The 21,980-nt window shown below is 39.2% G+C and overlaps 1 long non-coding RNA gene across 1 annotated transcript; it reads right to left on the reverse strand.

Moving 5' to 3' along the window:
• Positions 1 to 19,760: 19,760 nt before the first annotated feature.
• On the reverse strand, positions 19,761 to 21,973 carry LOC144717050 (uncharacterized). Its single transcript, XR_013585043.1, has 2 exons — positions 21,211 to 21,973; positions 19,761 to 21,122 (listed from the first exon to the last, which is right to left on the reverse strand). It is a non-coding gene; the product is annotated as an uncharacterized LOC144717050 (long non-coding RNA).
• Positions 21,974 to 21,980: the final 7 nt, after the last annotated feature.

The raw sequence follows: 21,980 nt of genomic DNA on the forward strand, positions 1-21,980 counted from the left end.
CTTCTTATGACTTGCGCGCGCCAACGAATGCTGCTTCTGGCAAATATTAGAGATATGCCCCTATGACAATATTGTCAAAATTTGTGTAAGGGAACTTTATGAAAATAAAAGTACATGCATGAAGCCCACATAAACAATTATTTTGATCCTTAATCCAGCAACATATAACCTATAGTTTTCATGAGGACTAACCGACCAAGGAATATGTAAAATATTTATCTCGAAATTTGAAAAGAAACAAGAAGCTTATTTGGTTATTTAATATGGTTTATTCATACTTAATTTTTATATTATTGAAATAAGCGCAAATGTGAGTTACATAAATTACTAGTTGGGTAACTGTAAATTTATAATGTTGGAAAATTCAAGAAATTGTTAGGATAATGTTTCAACAATTTTAACAAAATTATCCCCCACTCTTTGGTGCTTCAACATGGTTTATTTACCTAATATTTATATTATTGAATTAAGTGCAATTTTGAGTTATGTGAATTACGAATTGGGTAAGTGTAAATTTATAATGTTGGAAAATTCAAGAAATTTTTAGGATAATGTTTCAAAAATTTTAACAAAATTATCCCCTACTCTTTGGTACTTTAACATGGTTTACCTAATATTTATATCAGTGAATTAAGTGCAAATTTGAGACATGTGAATTACTACTTCGGTAAGTGTAAATGTATAATGTTGGAACATTCAACAATTTATAATGAAAATGTTGCAAATGTTTTAACAAAATTATCCCCCCATCTTTGGTGCTTTAACATGGTTTGTTTACATAATATTTATATTATTGAATTAAATGTAAATTCCTAATTGGGTAAGTGTAAATTTATAATGTTGGAAAATTTTAAGAAATTTCAGGAAAATGTTTCAGCATATTTAACAAAATTGACCCTACTCTTTGGTACTTTAACATGGTTTATTTACCTAATATTTATATTAGTGAATTAAGTGCAAATTTGAGACATGTGAATTACTACTTCGGTAAGTGTAAATGTATAATGTTGGAACATTCAACAATTTATTTTGAAAATGTTGCAAATGTTTTAACAAAATTATCCCCCCATCTTTGGTGCTTTAACATGGTTTATTTACATAATATTTATATTATTGAATTAAGTGTAAATTCGAGGAATGTGAATTCCTAATTGGGTAAGTGTAAATTTATAATGTTGGAAAATTTTAAGAAATTTCAGGAAAATGTTTGAAAATTTCTAAAAAAATTATCCCCCACTTTTTGGTTCTTTAACATGGTTTATATAACTAATATTTATATTAGTGAATTACTAATTGGGTAAGTGCAAAGTTCAAATATGTAAATTACTAATTGGGTAAGTGTAAATTTTTAATATTGGAAAATTCGACATTTTTTATGAAAATGTTGCAATTTTTTTAACAAAATTATCCCCTCGTCTTTGGTTATTTAACATGGTTTATTTACATAATATTTATATTATTGAATTAAGTGGAAATTTGAAATATGTAATTTATTTATTTGGTTAACTTTAAATTTATTATGTTTGAAAATTCAACAAGTTTTTAGGAAAATAATTCATAATTTTAACAAAATTATCCGCCACTCTTTGGTGCTTTAAATGCTTTTTTTACCTAATATTTATATTAGTGAATTAAGTGAATTTGGGATATGTGAATTACTAATTGTGCAAGTGTAAATTTATAATGTTGGAAAATTCAACACTTCTCATTTTGAAAATGTCGCAAAAGTTTTAACAAAATTATCCCCCACTCTTTGGTGCTTTAACATGGTTTATTTACCAAATATTTATATTATTGAATTTAGTGCAAGTTGAAAATACGCCCTTCCCCTGAAATATATAGGAAATTGTTGCAAAGTTTTTAACAAAAGATGCCTTCTGTACTTTGTAACCGTCAAAGTACGCCCTTCCCCTCAGAATTTCCCCATGGCTCTGTTAGAGGTTTGTGCTTACTTGGTCATCACCTGCATAGCAAAAGATAGCAAATAAAAAATGATGATTATGTTAAATATGCATAAAATGTTGTCAATGTAGGTGATTTGTACATGGAGCACATGTGACTACCCCATCTTGTCCATCCTCGCCATCCGAATCCAGCTCCACATCACTGTACCATCGCTTGTTGTCCACACGCAGCCAACACTTCATAGTGATGAGTGTTTTGATGCTTATCGGCGACAGACGTGATCTCTTGTACGTGACAATAGCGTTGCCCATCGAGAATATGTGCTCATCAAGAGCGCTTGTTGCACATACGGACAACATCTTCCTTGTAATGGAAGCAAGTAAGGGGGAGGCGTTTCGCCCTTGTGCTGGCCCACCAAGATAGTGGGGTGAACACTTCCTCATTAGTCACGACCTCCGTTAGGTATTGGTTGAACTCATCTCTTGCAAACATGATCGGTGGATATAGTGAACCGTCCAAGGATGCGACAAAATTCTTTCATCAACTCCCCCTCATCCTTCGACATCTTTGTCACCTTCCCCTTCCGGCCAAAAGTCTTCAACACTTCATCAATGACATCACATTTCTTCACGGGGGCTGATAACATATCGTAAGTGTTGTTCCATCGGGGGGTACAGTCCAAGACGACCATGTTAGAGTCCTCGACTTCGGGGCCATCTTCACATGCCTTTGCATACTCCTCTCTCCGTTGCGTAGAGCTCCAAATACTGCGTAGTAGTGTCCGCACCTTCGCAACTGCATCACCCAAACATAAAAGCCAGTGTGCTCCGTCATTGTCGTCAGATGCTGAGAAAATATCTCCAAGTTCGTTGTCCGCTTCACTATCATACTCATATGTTGTCCTAGTCACTTCGCCTTCTTTGGGCCCTATAACGTGGGTCAAAGGAATGCTGAAGCTTTTTATTGCCGCTTGCACGACAATGTTTAGAATGTGTGCAATGCATGGGATGTGCCTTCTGGTGCTAAATGTCGGGTTGATGCTCTTTATCTTTTTCATCATCAATGACAACATCCTTTTATTCGTTGAGGGATTGTTACTAGTCACGGCGTAAACCAACATAAATATCGGTCACGAGTAAAATCACATTTTAATTTAATAAGATAAGTTTGACATTGAATGATGACCTTTGGCCGTAGACAGAATTCTTCTAGGACCTGGAGATTAATGGATGCCATGTTGTCCCCATCGTGCTTGCCAATGATTTCCCCGAATGGCAAGTACCCACTCTCGGTACACCCATTTATCGTCCACCCAGTGAACGTTGATGCCTAGAAGTCCAGTATCGTTCTCCGCAGTCCACGCGTCTATAGTGAGGGACACTCGGTCCGTGTTCTCCCATAGCTTCTTCACATCTTATTTCATGTGTCCAAGCATTTGGATGGTCCACTACTTCATGTCCATGCATAGTATCCATCACCGATGTGTTCGAAGTAGTCAATGATGACTGAATGGTTCGAACGAGGGTGACTCTGTACGGCACGAGATGTTCCCACTTCTGTACGTTCAGGACCGTTAGCTCCTAACCAGTGTCTTGGGTTGGTGCACTGCCTCCAGGTGGATTCATGGTTTTGAAGGAATAATTTGGTAAGCAGTAATTGTTTAATAGATGAACGCAAGATGCTGAATTATGCTTATAACTCTAAAGAAAGTAAGAGAGACAATCAAGATAATGAAATAAAGAAACTGAGCACTATAAGTAAATTGAGGAATCCATAAAAAGCTTCGAAAGCGGACCAAATTTCTGGATTAACGTCCAAGAAGAAAGGTTATGCAATGATGAGAAGTGAATAGAAGAATGTAGAATAAATGAGTAGAAGGGTTTCAGGAAGAATAGAGAAAATAGCACGACATTCTTAAGTGAATTTGTCTTTGCTACGTAGCACAGTTAGTCAGTAATAACAACAACTAAGAAAGAAGCAAGGACTTCACTGAGAGAGAATGAGAGATGGGTGAATGCAAAAGAATGAGAGTGAGAAAGAATGAGAGAGAGAGGGAGAATAAGAAAGAATGACATTGAGATGGAATGAGAGAGAGGGAGAGTGACAGAGTGAGTGAGATTGAGAATGAGAGAAAAATGAGAGAAATAATGAGAAAGAATCACACAGTGATAGAGAATGAGAGAGACGGAGATTGAGAAAGAATGAGTCTAAAATCACAGAGTGAGAGAGAACGAGAGAAGAGAGGAAAATCGTGAAAGAATGAGATTGAGAGGGAATGAGAGAAATAATCAAAGAGTATGTAAGAGTGAGAGAAAAAAGGGAGAAAATGAGAGAGAAATGAGAGAAAGAATCAGAGAGTTAAAGACAATGAGAGAAGAGAGGGAGAGTTAGAGATAAAAAGATAAAAAGAATCAGAGAGTGAGATAGAATGAGAGGAGAGAGGGAGAATTAGCGAAAGAATTCCACTGAAATGGAATGAGAAAAAAGGAGAGTGACAAAGTGAGAGAGGGTGAACGTGAGAAAAATTAGAGAAAGAATCAGAGAGTAAGAGAGAATGAGAGAAGAGAGGGAGAATCACAGATAAAAAAGATAAAAAGAATCAGAGAGTGAGATAGAATGAGAGGAGAGAGGGAGAATTAGAGAAAGAATTCCACTGAAATGGAATGAGAGAAAGGGAGAGTGACAGAGTGAGAGAGGGTGAACGAGAGAAAAATTAGAGAAAGAATCAGAGAGTAAGAGAGAATGAGAGAAGAGAGGAGAATCACAGATAAAAAAGATAAAAAGAATCAGAGAGTGAGATAGAATGAGAGGAGAGAGGGAGAATTAGAGAAAGAATTCCACTGAAATGGAATGAGAGAAAGGGAGAGTGACAGAGTGAGAGAGGGTGAACGAGAGAAAAATGAGAGAAAGAATTAGAGAGTAAGAGAAAATGAGAGCGAATGAGAGAAAGGGATAATGACAGAGTGAGAGAGGGTGAACGAGAGAAAAATGAGAGAAAGAATTAGAGAGTAAGAGAAAATGAGAGCGAATGAGAGAAAGGGATAATGACAGAGTGAGAGAGGGTGAACGAGAGAAAAATGAGAGAAAGAATTAGATAGTAAGAGAGAATGAGAGCGAATGAGAGAAAGGGAGAGTGACAGAGTGAGAGAGGGTGAACGAGAGAAAAATGAGAGAAAGAATTAGATAGTAAGAGAGAATGAGAGCGAATGAGAGAAAGGGAGAGTGACAGAGTGAGAGAGGGTGAACGAGAGAAAAATGATGAGAGAAAGAATTAGATAGTAAGAGAGAATGAGAGCGAATGAGAGAAAGGGAGAGTGGCAGAGTGAGAGAGGGTGAACGAGAGAAAAATGAGAGAAAGAATTAGAGAGTAAGAGAGAATGAGAGAAGAGAAGGAGTGTTAGAGATAAGAAGATAAAAAGAATCAGAGAGTAAGATAGAATGAGAGAAGAGAGGAAGAATTAGAGATAAGAATTCCACTGAAATGGAATGAGAGAAAGGGAGAGTGACAGAGGGAGAGAGCGGGTGAATGAGAGAAAAGTGAGAGAAACAATCAGAGAGTAAGAGAGAATGAGAGAAGAGAGGGATAATTAGAGATAAAAAGATAAAAAGAATTAGAGAGTGAGATAGAATGAGAGGAGAGAGGGAGAATTAGAGAAAGAAAGAGAGAGAGAATTACAGAGTGGCTCTCTGAATACATGCAACCGTAATGGAAATTCCAACAATTTCACAAACTAGAAGGAGCTATGAGAAATAACAGAAGAAGAATCGAGGATTGACAGATGAGAACTGAGAATTGGGGGATGAAGGTCTCATATGATAATTTAGAATTGTTGGATGAAGAATGGCTCAGATGAGAATTGATAAATGAGAATTGGCGGATGAAGCAGTCAAGCAGAATATGAGAAATAGCGGTAGAAGAAGAAAAAAAAATTTGAAGGGCAAAGAAGAACTTACTCGCGATCGCCGATGCCGCCGTCCGCCAATGCCGCCTTCCATCGATGCCGGCATCCGCTGTCCACCAAGGCACCAAACCCTCTCCGACTCTCTTTCATGTATTTTTTATTCAATCTTTTGAATAAAAAATACACGAAATGACGAAATACACAAAATAGAAGTTTTCAATGTGGATATCATAATCCAATATCCATCATCGATATCCAATGTCGTCATCCTCCCCCCTGAGACGGAGGCGGATGACGACATCGAGACGGATATCAGTATCCGATACCGATATCCGATATCTAGATAAAAAAAATTGGATACCAAAAATTCTATTTCCAGTGTCCGATACAACATACGTCCTTATACCATCATCTGGTATCGATATCGGGACGGGCGAACACTCGGTAAAGGATTTGGGGCGTGATGACGGAGTTTAGATGATGTCGCGGGTCTGCATCATCATTGGCCATTAGGTGTCCCAGTAGACGGACGGGACATGAAGGACGTGGACCAAACTCCAAATTAGGGTTGACAAAAAAAAAATCATTCGTTTGCGAACATGTGAATGAACGAACACGAACTTAAAAACTTGGACACAAACGGTTCGCAAACAGATGAACTGTTCACGGATATGTTAGCTTCCCAATGCATCTTTCCATGTTCTACCCCCCCCCCTTCCGGCGGCTCCCTCTCCAACAGACGGCATTCTTTCTCTCCGCAGATCCCTCTCCGACGGCTCCCTTCTCCTTCCAGCTCCCTTCTCTCCATCATTCTGAACTCATCCCTCCCCTTTCTCCCCTTCTCCCTCCCCCGTCAGACCTCTGCCTGCCCCTTCTCCCTCTCCCTCCAGCTCCTTTCTCCCCCTTATCTCCATCGTCCCCAACTCCTCCCTCTCCATTCTCCCTTTGTCCCACCCCGTCAGACCTTGTGCCCCTTCTCCCTCCAGCTCCCTTCTCCCCCTCCATCCAACGTCTCCAACTCATCCCTCTCACTTTCATTTAATTAAAATTAATAAATGTTTGTTTGTGAATGAACACGTACGTCTCGTTCGTGTTCGTTCGCGAACGAACATGAACGAACCGAACACGAACACGAACACAATTTTTGTTCTGTTCGTTCGTCGTCAAACAGTGTTCGTTCAACGATAAAACATGAACTTCCCAACCCTACTCCAGGTAGGGATCAGGGATTCGGACAGATTCGATCAGATCGGGCATTTGAACGATCAAAGCCGAACACCGATCTGTCCATTTCAGATCTGATCCAAACCAGATCTGTGCATCGGGTTTGAATCGGATTGTTCAAACAAGATGGCTGTTCGGGCCGAATGTTCGAATTTGATTCAATTCAAACAAGTTGTTCGAATCGGATCGAATCAAAGGTTGGAATCCAAATTCACTGTTCACTTTGGCTCCTGTAGTATTGGGTTAGCCAGTAGTCACGAGCGACCGTTGGCGGTGGCCAGCGACCACCAGCGCCGCCAAGGAGCAAGTCGATGCGGTCGCTAGCACTGCTGGCCTCCGTTGGCCATTTGTTTTAACTTGTTGGAACAGTTCAAACAAATGCCTGATCAAACACGAACGAACCAAATTGCTTGTTCGAAATTTTGGATCAACACCAAAAAAAGGTTTGTTCAATCGAAAGATTCGAACAGATCAGTTCGAATCTTTCGATCAAGATTTGAACAATCCAATCCGATCCCCAATGCCTAACTCCAAGTCTCTCTCTCCCTCTCTCTCTCTCCTTCTCTCTCTTTCTCTCTCTCCCTCTCTCTCTCCTCTCTCTTTCTCTCTCTCCCTCTCTCTCTCTTTCTCTCTCTCCCTCTTTATCCCTCTCTCTCAGTCTCTTTCCTTCTCTCTCCCCCTCTCTCTCACTCTCTCTTCCACTCTCTCTCCCTCCCTCTCTCTCTCCCATTCTCTCCCCCTCTCTCTCTCACTCTCTCCCGCTCTCTCTCACTCTTACTCTCTCTTCCTCTCTATATCTCTCTCTCTTGTAATCCCTCTCGGTACCTGATAGAATATTTATGTTAGAGAAGTATACCGGAATTCTTCTTTAAGGCTAAACGTAAGTGGATCTTATAGATATGTGTAGTGGAAACTGATTCCTCTAATGCAGATGGGAGCTTTGAGGGTCTCACGTACTGCTTAATACATGGTTCACAACCTCCATATATAGACCCCACATAGGGCATGTTAAATTATAAAGACTACCCATCAAAATATCTATAACTGGCCTACTTTCTACACATATTTGCACCCATATCACAATTGATAATGCCTTAATACCAGTCTTTAGAAAATCACTTTAAATGGTATATTTGTTAGAATGATATATTTGTTAACCCACATGTAAGATAAAATGCACCCCCGCTTGTACTCTCTAGAACCTCTTGATTTGTCTCAATTTTTCTGATTCTCTCCCTCTCTCATTAGATTTATTTCTCTCAATCCCTCTCTCAATCTCCCATCGTACCCCTTTCCATATATCCCTTTGAGTTAATTTATCCATGTACTATCTGATTTGAATTGTTATACCTATTTTATTTTCTTTCCTTTTCTCTCTCTGGTCTATCAACTATTCTCTCTCTTTGACTCAGACCCACTTGTTTCCTCTTTCCCATAATTATCTCTCTCCATCGCGTACATGTAAGACATATCCCATCCTCTCTATCTTTTGTTCTCTATTATGAGCCTCAGTGCATGTCTAAAAAATGGGCCCGGAAGTAGAATCTCCAATGTTACAAATGGCCAATAAGGGTTTTCTTTCTCAAACGGAATTTCATGCAACTGATTTTTACATGATTTACCAATTTTTGAATAATTGAATTTCCTGGTTTTTTTAAGTTGAGGGTTAGCAATTCTTGAATTTATTGATTGATTATTGTTACATTAACATTGATGGTTACACTTTTATCGACAACTTACTCATCCATCAAATGCAGGCTTATTAATTGAAGATTAAATAAATAATGAAAATATATTAAATTAATACTCTGTCCTCTCTCTCTAAAATCAATTCAATTGGGTCAATTTATAATTTCATGCTCATGCGTTAATCTTATTTACCAGGGGCAGCTATACAATCATGTCTATAAAGTCATGAGCTCTTCAAATATCTCTTATTTGTTAACCTCTCTTGTGGTAGCCCTCAATGGAATACTTTCAGCTACAACACTCAATCCTTCACAAAATAAGTTGTCTCTCAATGTGGACGGAAGAACAACCACTCAGGTGATTAATATTATACGTTAGTAAGCCAGTGACCCCTCAATGAATATGAATGTTGAGATCTTTAATGCTCAGATGATATAAGGAACCTTTAAAAATAGCATTTATCAATAAGTTGTGTCTACCAACGTCCTTTAATATTATTTGTGTGACCCTCTAGCCCATACATAAATATAGATAATAACTTGAAATGCCCGATAACATTTATTGACCAACACTTTATTTATTTATATCAATGCGTAGACTAATTAATGAAAGATTGATATAACCAAATCGATAGGTTAAGTTTCCAGCCTATGGGGTGCTATGCTACACCTCGTGCTCTAAAATATACATAGTAGTGTTTGAACTATCTCATGTAACAGTTATCATCAGCGGTTACCATACATGTATATTTTTTCTATTCAAGACTCCCGAAGGACTTGGAGTAAGGTTAGTCGTAAAACCCGAATCCATATTTCAGATAGTATTGACACATAATGGGGATCATTGGACAACTCAATATAATATCCCTACTATCAGGACCAAGGATTCAAATGCACCTTCTTCCTCAAGTCAATCTACTCATATACCAAGGACAGATGATCATATTGGTACCACTCAATCACCTCTATGTATTTCTCACTATGTTCAAGCAAAGACAATACTGAATCTCATGGCTAGGGACTTGTATGTCATAGCCAAGACATGGCTGTCCATACACCAAGTGGCCTTAGTGTCTCAAGTCAACATACAACTTACATAATCGTGACATGAATAAAGCTCATTGATGTTTAGGTTTAATACTATCAAAGGATTCATATGGATCAACTTACTGAATGCTTCCTCTAAAGAGCCCCCACTGTATTTCCTTAGTGTCGCTACACTAATCGAATGGAAATATAAGTGGTTGTAAAGCCAATCATACGTACATGTCGCGTTCCTTGTTCATTAATACAATATATATTTATTAATGTGTTCTAAATATTCATATTCAAAGTATAATCAAGAATAATATCAAAGTATCATGTAAGACTATCACTATATAGTCTCACTCATATGACGAGTATGGTTGGTTCCAAGTGTGGAGACACTATGATACCTATTGGGTTCTCTTAGGCAAAAAAATTTCACTACATTGATCCATACAAATCCTTGGATGGTACTTTACCAGACGACAAGTTAGGTTGATTCACATCAAGGTCGTGTAATTGGTCCTTAGGCCTGAGATAGCAAATACATATTATAAATATATTATTATAGTTTTAAAATGGCTAATAATATCATAATTATGGAATTATAAACAGTCTTACTTTGGGTGCATCAAGAAATCCACGAAGAGGATTGATCCGTCAAGATGGGATTGTCTACCCTCGATATAAGAGGACACAGATCAAGGAAGAGGATGCAATGAAGTCCCTGTAAAAGGTAGTGAAAATTTGACGAAGAGTTTTGTAATGATTTCCGAACGCATAAGTACTAAGTTGGATGATCAATGAAGTTAAAATTAGGGTAAAATTATGTCGTTGATATTTTGAGTTAATCAATACTAATTCATAAATGTTTAACAATAAAATATTTTGGCTAATTAGGACAGAGCAAGGGTATTCTCCACAGGACCATATATTAGGGTTAAAATACTCTTTAAATTATGAATCACACGGGATGAGAGGAGATGCATATGACATATAATATTGTGATGCGATAAATACAAGATGGTGAGAGGGTGATAATAATCATTCTATACGGATGATATGAGTAATAATATGAGGAATAAGTATTGATGGAGCACGCCATCTTGCCTCGTCAAAGGCGTCATCTGAGCCGCTGCCATCATCATCGATGGCCCACCAGTTCACGTCCCATCCGACTGCCACGCCAGGGCAACGGAGAAGACATCCGAGTTTAACACCCTGGGTGACAAGCACGAACACACCATCACACATTCTGAATTTCTTGTCGGCTTGTGCTCATCCTATTTGTGGTTTTATCATGCTCATGTTTTCATTTACGTCGAATATATGTCATTGTGTCTTGTCGTTTGCATCATGCGCCATGTGGCCATGTCTTTATATATATATATTTTAGTTTCTTTGTTTTGTTGTAAAAGGGGCCCCCATGTATAAGGGCCCCTTAATGGACCCCTTACTGGACCTACCTAAAGGTTCATCTTGACCCTCATATGAGGGAGGGATGGGTCCCCTAGGACAGTAGATCTGGAAATTTCATGTTGACAGTTATCGTCGACCAGATCTCACCCCAAGAAAGGAATAAGGGAGGAAGAGGGAGGAGGAAGAGAGGGAGAGGAAGGAGGAGGGAAGGTGGGGCCACCAAACATTGCTAGTCTAAAACCGCCGGATGCCATGAGGCCCTCCCCTCTTCACTCGTCCGTTTTCCCATCAGCCGAGCCACGCGCGCGCTGACCCCATCACCTGGCTGCATCACGATGCCAATGCCCTTACCGTCACGTAAGCACCGTGGTAACCTACAGGGAACCTATCTAACGCTGCCAATAGCCCCCACCAGCTGTCAGTGTACCGTTTGACCGTTGCTCGCCGCCATATGATCGTGCATCACGTATGCTAATCCTGTCGCGAGAATTGGCTGAGTTCACCGTACGCTAACGACAATGGCCTCAGGACTTCAATCTTGTGAACAAAAATCCTCCGGTCAACCCCGTAGTTGCGCAACAGTATGTTGCCACACTCAACAACACCCTCCCGGTCGCGTGTCCATCCCGGCGTTTGAGAAATATCTGGGCATTGTGGACACGGCTGCAAAGCGGTCAACAGGGAACCCAACGCGATTGGATCTGCACGTCGCTTGCACAATGAACCTCCGACCAAGCAGGCCATCTATCCCTAGGGCTCCCTACGACGCACTAATCTGTTGACTGCTCGCGCCATCACCAGACTCATTGACCCAGTCAGCTGTGTAGATGTTGTATCCTCCGCACGGTGCAACCTACCCGCCAGATGTTTAGGCAGTTTTACACCACCACTAGTGCTTACTGACCTTGTTGTCAGTCTAGGATTTTCTGCCGCCTATGCTCAAGCTAAGAGCTGCCGCTCGCATCCGCTGTTTGACCCCGATCGTGCCAATCCCTCTTGAGATCACACCCGGTGGGCTTGGCCGATCACTTGAGTCATCTCGCCATCGCCCGACGCTCCCATCCTTGACTTCGCCTCCGTACTCCACCAATTGCTCCTACGCCACGCCGCCAATGAAGCACACCGACCCTCTTTGGCTTCTCTTAACTGCAACCAGCACTCGCTGCTGCAATTGACGAAGAACCTGCACAACGAGCCACGCGCTGTTGAGGTACGTCATCCTCCCACCCACTCATCATATTATTCCTTGCAGTATATTATCGATTGTCTCCACTGCGTTTGGGCTAAATAGGTGAGAGAGGAAGTGAGAGATAACTATGATACTTGAGCGTCTTACAGGTATGGGTCGAGCCTGTCCATTGCGTGCCAGCCCCTACGGATTGATTTCGTTCAGCACCGTAGACGCCGTCGTCCCTCTGACAAGGCTCGAGAGGCCATTGTCACCATCACTCGGCGACTCCTTCGGAGCTCGGAGTTCGACATTCTCATAGAGTCAGGGCCTACAAGTACGACCACGTAGGACGCATCATTTCGCTCATAGTTACATACTTGTTAGGGTTATCCGTCAAACGACGTCATTGATGATGTCCGACCCCACTATCTAGGTAACTGAGCATCATTTCGGTACCAACCAGATGATGTCCTAGAAGACGTCTGGCATCAAGTATGAGGACATAGATAGATCAAATGGATATGAAAGAGTGAGATAGACGAAGACATGAAGTGATGATGGATGTAGAAGATGAATTAGAAGATATGATGATGAAATAGATGAATGGATGTGAGTGGATGTGAATAGATGGTGATGAAATAGTATGGTAGAAGAATAAATGATAATGATCTAGCTTGTAAATTTGATGGAATAATGGACATGAGATTGTGAGATGGAGAACATGACAATGGACTAGATGATTAAGGATTTTTGTATGAGATGAAGGTTTCGAGATTGAGATCGAGATCAGAGATGGTTGTGGTAAGATGAGATGATGGAATATGGTGGTGAGAAGAGATTGAAAATAATGATATAGATCTAACTAAAGTAATGTGAAGGAGAGAAACCAATGTTAGCTAGAGACTAACCTTAGAGCCTTATGTTATGTCAGATCAATGTATTTTCCTGATGTTAGTAAGTCATTCCACTTGTGTGTTGATCTTTCCCAAGCACTCAAGAAACCAAGAATATTCTTGATGAGCCTTCAAAACTTCATTTTATTTTAGTCTGCTTCACAAGGAAGATAGTTTTTACAAAATGCCAAGACTCTATTAATAAATCCAACTATTTTGATGGAAAGAGGAAGAAAAAGAAAGCTACGCGCAAATTTTCAACTTAAAACTCAACTTTTAGGTATCATGTTTTGAATTTGGATTGTTCTCAGCCCTCTCATTTTATCTCTCCAGTGATTTCAGAAGATCAAAAAAGTGAAAAAGAATTTAAATGATTCAAAATTAGATATAAATTCATAAAAAGGTAATAAATATATATTTTTTAATTTTAAAAATGATATATAGTTGAATATAATGCCAAATAATTTAAGAAAAATTATAACTCAACTAGTAAAATTACATGATTTTTGAATTTAAGATCATAAAAATACTAAAAATTCATAAAATTTAAAAATGCTTAATCATTCTAGGCTTGATAACATACACACACATATAATTAATTTAATGTTAAGAAACATGACAATATTGTTATATTAACCTGCTAAAAATGGGTATTATTAATGATGTATTGAGTTTTGATAGGGAACCATACCTTAAGTCGTCCTAGGAGCATTGAGTGGATGAGGGATGATACGTTCATGATAACCGATGAGAGACAAGTTCCACGAGTGAGTCGATATACACTCGTTTGTGTCTTCTAGAGCACTAGGTGTGGTTGGCATCCCATGGACTAGAGACTAGATCTCTTGATTGTTTAAAAATAATTTTTCATTAATTAATTTATATGATGATATAGTTAAATAAATTTATCATTAATTTATATGATAAATGAAAAGAATTTGATTGCCTGGGAGCTTGGACACGTCTACCATTGGGACATATGCTTTGTAAATAAGCCTAACTACTCTAGTTGAGTACCAAGGCAAGTACGCAAGCAAAGCGATCCTTGAGGCCTCCGCGCCAAGGGCACATCCAACAAAATACAAAACACAAGAGCGAAGTGATAAAGGTTATTGGGGAACCAGAGTCATTAACTAGATTGATATATGGCCCTAGAGGGTTACACGCAAATGGTCTTTTAGACTTTAGAATATATACTTAAAGTTTGGGGGTTTAAATGAAAATATTCACGTAGCATAAATATAGGAAGGCATTGAACAAATTTACCGAGGCTAGAATTGTTCAGGGCTCTTCACCTTATTCTCCCTTTTCCCTTTTGATCATCTTCATTCATGAACACACATGCACGACGTAACAATAAAGGAGCATTAATGTGGCTTGTCAAGGTAAAATAATGGTGTAACACTAGTGAAGACTATGCCCAAAATAAAATTTATTTTTTGATTCTAAACATACTAAGAAATATTTTTTTATTTCATTTTATATTGAGCGTTAATTGGACTATGTTTGATGTAATGTATGTATAGTAACAATCAAGATACATATTATCATCATGAAAAATATGATGTAATGAAATAATGACTGAAATGGCCATTAATTTAGACTTATCAGATTTCTATTTGTAATTGATCTGTCAGGTCTGGAATGGCCATTAACTTGTACTTAAGCAATTAAACAATGATTGACATGACATAATTAAGTAATGACTGAAATGGCCATTGATTTGGACTTATCAGATTTCTCTTTGTAATTGATCTGTTAGGACTGAAATGGCCAATAATTTGTGTTTAAGTTGTTTTTATCTCCCAAATATTTTTTTTGATTTTAAATATACTAATAAATATTTTTAATCTCATATTAGATTGAGCGTTAATTGTGTCGGGTTCGGTCCCTTGGTTCGGCCATGGAAAACACGTTCCATGGATGCTGAAGCGTATCGATCGATTCACAATCGAACTTTAAAACAAAACATTCAAATTACCTTGGAATAAGTTCCCCAAAAGGTAATTTGAATGTTTTTTTTTAAAGATCGATTGCGAATCGATCGACACGCTTCAGCATCCATGGAACATGTTTTCCATGGCCGAACCAAGGGATGTGTTTTCCTTGGCCAAACCAAGGAACGTTTTTTCCATGGCCGAACTAAGGAATGCTTCAGCATTTATATGTTATATATATTTTCATGAAGGTGTTTTCCATGAAAATGTATATAACATGCATCAAGTAAATAGATAAATCAGAAAAAGTTGTGCCACTAAAAAGAGATATACATACAATAGAAAGAGAGATTCATGATTAGTTATGATGATATGTATATTGTAGTATATACACTATACCGTGGCTTAAATGTTGCAGTAGATAATACATTGCTTGGATTGTATCACTCTATAGATATCCCAATTTAAAGATTGAAAACTAATCATTTTTTAGAATGTAATTTTTTTATCAATATTTTTACACGATCAAAAAAATTGAAATTAATAAAAGACACATTCATGTTGATTGCCTATGACAAAAGTTGCAGTGATAAATAAACTTCATCTTTTGCCATATAGGTTTCTTGTCGACCATCTCCTTTCAGGTTTCTCCCATAACATTGGTGCACTAATTAATTTATCCCTATTTAATTACATTATTTTAAATTAAAAATTGATCAAACGCAAGTTGCCTATAATTCTAGGTTTCACATTACCTTCTCGTGGTTCTTATGTCATACATTCCATCACTCAATTTGTATGATTAATAATATATTTAATGCATAATAGCGTAAATAAATGTATATTATTATTTATTTTAATTTTCATGTATTCCACGTAAATGTACCTAAGTTCCCATTTCGTGCCAGTTACTTTTAAATCATCATTTTAGGATATTAGCTGGAATCATGGAGAAACTAAGAGAGAATATGATATAAGGATAAGAGAAACATAGACAAATGGATTAAGGCAATTGGGAAAATATAGTAAACGAAGGATAATCACCCTTAATTTGTTTCTATATTTTTTCTCTTTTATTATGTAGGAAAAAATCATGAGATGTGAATTATTTTTTAAGCAACAACGAAGAAGTCTATGGGTATGAAGATCAACTAGGGGACGAGAGTCTGACGTTAGTATAAATGTATTCAATAAGAAATAATGACATGGGTGCCCTTTGCAGGACTCAAAATGCAAGGTTCATTCAAAGAGAAATGTGACTAAAAATTGGATTTCATTGTCCTTCAAATATAGTCCAGAATATAGGATTCTAAAAGTTAGGATATAATAATTATATTCACTAGCAGAGATGGCGAGTCCTAGAGGACAAAGGGGGAGAATTCTCATCTGTAGAAACACTGAGAATCTCTGTGTTTCAACAGATAATTTGATTATCTGTAGAATTAAAATAATTTTTAATCAAAAAGTTTATTGTCTAAGGAACCCCAACAGAAGGGAAAGTTGTTCCATACCATGTGATAAGATCACATTTTTTCTTTTTTATATATTATTCTAAATAATCGAATAAGGAACATTGGGAACATCTATACAACCAAAGCTTTCTCTATATAACCATAGAAATAAAACTTTCAATGAGACTGAAAAAGGCTCCAATACAAGAATACGATCTCACGTAAGAAATACCTTGTGAAACTCTTATATTAAAATTTTCAAGGTTTTGTGAGGTGACTAAAGTGGGACACTACAAATGTAATATCATAAAATATAATTATTAGAATTTTAAAAATAATCAATTAAATAATAGTTCATTTAGGAAATCAGTAGCTAACGGAGAAAATGGTATGAGAAATAAAAGATAATAAGATATAAATATAGAAAATGCAACGAATATATTCATTTAATATCCATCCAAAATATCCATGAATTGTCGTAACATGAAACTTTTGGGGATTTAAATTAATGTCCATAAAATAAAAGACAAAGTCAATGATTTAGCGTAAAATTCAAACAAAAATCTATTAGACTCCTATATTAACTTGTGTTCTAAAATCCAACGCGCATTTTGATTTTTTTGATCGTAAATATCCTAGGATTTAAATGGTATTTAAGGAATTTTTATGTATAAGTTGATCGAAGAGATGTAGAAAATCTACCATGGAAAGATATTCAAACCAAAATAACGATGGGTCCTATCTTTTACATATGCCCCAAGTTTATTAAGATTCCACATGTCATTCGTCATTGGACGAGGAAAAATTAGGAATTATGGGGCAGAGGGATGGCAGAGGCTTTAGTATTCTACAATAAATTATATAAATAGATTAATATGAAGGGAAAGCAGATGGAAGGGCAGTAATAGTATTTTTATTTTCAGCTTGTATGCTCATGATTGCATGTTGGGTACATTCTAGTCTATCAAAGGAGATATAACACACCACCTTATGTGGCCCATTATGAAGTCAAAGTCGAAACTATTGGGCACGTCTAGTCCAGTACTATATTGTGCTAGTATCTTTTGCAATATTTTTCTTGGTAATGTATATTTTATAAAATTATTTATCAGAAATCAAAAGTATTAAAAATATTTTAATACTTAAAATGTAACAACAATTTTAATCAAACGTATTTAAATGTATATTTTAAGTGTTTGTTCACGTAAAATGATTTTTTTAAGTGGTTGATTTGATCATCTTTCTCTAACACTATGCTTCTAAGATATGATTTATTCACCATCTAGTTTCACCAGATGTTGCACTTGGGAAGTGCAAAAGAAGAATGGGGGGGCACTCAAGAATGACTGTAATGGTTTCAAAAGAGACTGGCTTAATCTATTTATTATTGTACAATTTGATTATATTCCTTGGCAGAATTTTATTAAAGTCTCCATCCCTGATAAAATTTCATAGAAGTTGCTAAGCTTAAGGTTTATCCAACAGTGTCCCCAAAATTGTCGTGTGACCCTTTAGTCCAACGAATAAGTGAAGTTAATGAATCTAATTTTCAGGTAATTTTTATTTTCAAACGCTATTTATGAACACTTAAATGTATACATTTAATTATGGGTTTAGTAGAAAGAATATATTAAGTCGCTGGCCTATGGGGCGACAAGCAACACCTCATACCCTAGAGGATACAATGGAATATTACGGTATTATGAAACCTATAAATCATCAGGTACCATGTGTGTATAATTAGTCATCTGGTTGATGCTCCTGACGTGACTTAGGGTGTGGTCAACTATTAAGCCCTAATCAGTCGTGCTAGTCACTAATGATGCTTTTGGGAAACCATCGAAGAGATACTTCACGAGTATTCTTCTACCCTGGCCGATGATTTCATAGCATTATGTTCATTGGGTTGTCTCCCTTTGCCACACAAACTACTTTCATGGTCTGTACAATTGTACTACATGCTTGCTTCTTTCAGTTACTTTGCTGTAACAAATGCACTTCGTTTAACTAAGGTACGATCATCATGCATTCCCATTCATGTCAAATAATCAAGCCTTTGGAGAGTTTACCTAACGTGATTAATGATTCTCACCAAAATCGTGATGCTAGATTGTACAGATAGATCACCACTCCATATCTTTATACAATGGAGCAACCTGCTAATATCTTCAAGAAAGGGGTTTCATTACTGTGAAATTGATTAGATCATTGATGCGAGAATGACCACGCCGATCAGGACTCCAATATCTTTGATAAAGACGCTTAATTGCAGCCTAAGTTATGGCTGAGCATGATAATCATCTATCATCCGGCTTAATGTGTGTGTGGGGTGTGTCAACATAAAGGGGGCCCATGCCCTGTTTACTTGTAGCGTAAGGATAATTCCTTATTTTCTCCTCTTGGTCTTGCCAATGCTATGGCATCCCAGTAAACATTCGTCAGCCTCTGATCTCATTTCGTTTTCTCTGTCATACATTTCTGAACTCTTCCTCTATTCTCGAGGGAAAGTCCCCACAAACAATTACGACGGACAAATATTACCTTCCGAATGGGCTATCGTAGAATACGCGTGAATCAATTATTCTGACGCGGTCCAAACGCGGGTATATGATATTTGAATCAGTTATCCGATGAAGTTTAACGCGAGTGAAGATAGAAACAACTGCTGTAAAATTTTCAAAGGAGTCAGACCATAATCTTTCGGATCTTCTAGTGGGAAGAATGATTGGGCCTTGGGGATTTTCTGTTGGGAAGCTCAGACGAAACAGTTTTATTTATTATCGAGCTGTCGCTGTGTATTTCTTAGCTATCCGACAAGGTATTGAAGGCAACACAATCTCTAGATCAGCAAAATAACAGAGCATCGAACGTGTACCGACAAAACATCTGTTCCGGGCCCTAATCAGCGTTCTTGTAGCGTTGATACGTCTGACCCATGCCTTGGCACATACCCAAGAAGTAGTACATGCCAAAGCTCTTGAACAGCATCGCCACTGGCACACACAGAAGATTGAAAAAACAACAAAACAAGCCATCGCCCTAACAATACAAGCGCACGCAGTACCGGCGTTGTGTCGTCCCCGTCAGATGGTTTTTCTTCTTCCAAAAGAAACCTGGCAAGTCGGCCCAACCCCCCCCCTCTCATTAAATCATTAATTCAATGGGCTTTCGATCACAACTCCGGTCGATTCCATGACGGGTTTTGACGGAGCTTTCGACGTAGATGGAATCTTCCCATCAGCATGCCGCGCGAAATAATATCGGAACTAGATCACGTCACAAAAGATTTAGCCGGGGTACAACTTACGTGCCAACCTACCTAGAGATATAAATCCAAAGATTTCAGATGAAGCCACATCGACACGATGGCGACTGATGGGGACGATGATCATAGCCCAAATGATTGATGGCGATTGCTCTGCGCCCGCCACAGCACATGCCGCAAAAGGAGTGGGCTGACGATGGGCCCCGTCTACGGCACTTCGGTGACGAAATCTTGAACGGCCCCACTGCGATCTTAGAACACAGTCGGCAAGCTAAGCCTAGCGGCAGCCGTCGACCGACGTCGGAGCGAAGCCTAGCTTTAAGCGAGAGCAGCAACGACAGATTGCACCAGAAGACTGGAAGGCAGCGCGAGAAAGCGAGTGTTAACCTGCAAGTCCTTGCGTATGTCCACGGAAAGCATTCTCGGAGAAAGATCGAGGCTATCTGTAAGACAAAGCCCTCCCTCGAAGCTTCGTCTACACCGCAGTGTCATCTGACCAGCGGGCAGCAAAGCGAGGGAAATCCTAGAACTCTATCCGTCCCTTTCTCTCTCCTCGATGGGTAACGATAATGGGCTCCAGCGAGGCGTTGTAGCTTTCCTTCATCGGGGGATGTTGTCGTTAAAACGGACGGAGATCTCGTTCGACGCGACTGCTCGAGCCATTTCCGTCGTCGGATGAACCGCCCTGCTATTCTGCTTACGCCGGCACCGCCTATTTGAGGGTCGTCAACTCGACGACAGCCGGCTCCGCGGGACTACAGTAAATGGCGCCGAAAGAAGGAGACCCGCCGTTCGCGGGGCGGTCATCCCGGGGAGATTCGTGGATAAATTTCCGGAGATTTTCCGTGTTATTAGTATTTTGGCGGCGTATGCGAGAACGAGCTGGAAGCTCGCCATTACGCCGCCGTACGGGACACGAGCTGGAAGATCGAGTAAACGAGATATGAGTTCAGTGAAAAAAGCTACCCACTTTGTCAATCCTCTTTCCAGAGATCTACCAGTCTGGAACAGCGCCGAGAAAGGCAGGCGTACCCCACATGAAGCTTCCATTTACAGAAATCGCTGAATGGGAAGGACAGAGGCCAAATCTTTGATGCGGAGAGAATATACACCTTGGATCTTATTCCCCTCGAGCATCATTTCAACTGTTATTTTTATATGCTCGCACTGATGTTCGCGGATGCCTCCGCCCCAGACAAAGACCCTCCTCTCCCTCATCTCGCCACTGAACTTTGCAGAAGCTGAAATCAAGTCCAGAATCCATCACATCAGGAAAGGTAGATGAGAACGAAGCAATGTGAAAGGAATATTATAAGAAATGGAGGGTACTAGGCAATGAAAGATGGGTCTTCCGCAACGTTACTCATGGCGAAGATGTGTTGGAAGTGCCTGCGATAGTTGGGGACAAGCTTATCAGGAGGCGTATGCTCAATGATCAGAAATCTCTTAGTCTCTTGTCTTTTTGGACACCGGACAAATCCTTTTAACCAGGTGCCGTGCTCGCGAAACCCTCTTTCGGCGAGCGAAACACAAGCCGCAAACGGCCCGTCGCTGTTAACAGTGACGATTTGCGAGCTCATCGCCGTTCGCCGTCCTCTCATTACGTTTTGTTGAAGCACGTGTAAGGATAATGGCGACTTGCGCCGGTGGCCGATCGTCGTGAAGGAGCTGGAAACTGGCGACTGGAGAGGTCGTCGTCAAAGAAAACAAAGCCTTCCCAGGAAGGAATGGTGAAGGGACGTGGCGATGGACAAACGACAGAGCCTGGGCAACGCGATACAGAAAGCGTTAGAGAATCTCATAGGGCCGATAATAAAAGATTTCTTTGCTGTAAATGGCAGGCTGTCCTGTCACCATTCCCAGCGCCGAGGAAAGAGAATGGTGGCTACGCCTTGGTGGAAGAGCACTGTACTGACAACTGCGCGATAGGCCTTATGCTGGGCTAGATGATTGGTTCCCTTCCTTGCATCATTTAACTGCGGCTTTTGCGGCCTACGAGCTTTTTCAGCGAGGGGTGGTTCACCAGTCTCTCTCTCTCTCCCCCTCTCTCTCTTCTACCTCTCTCTGTCCCTCCAAGTCCCTATTGCCTCTCTCTCTAT

Source organism: Wolffia australiana, chromosome 2, assembly GCF_029677425.1.
Source record: "Wolffia australiana isolate 7733 chromosome 2, ASM2967742v1".
Classification (NCBI taxonomy): Eukaryota; Viridiplantae; Streptophyta; class Magnoliopsida; order Alismatales; family Araceae; genus Wolffia; species Wolffia australiana.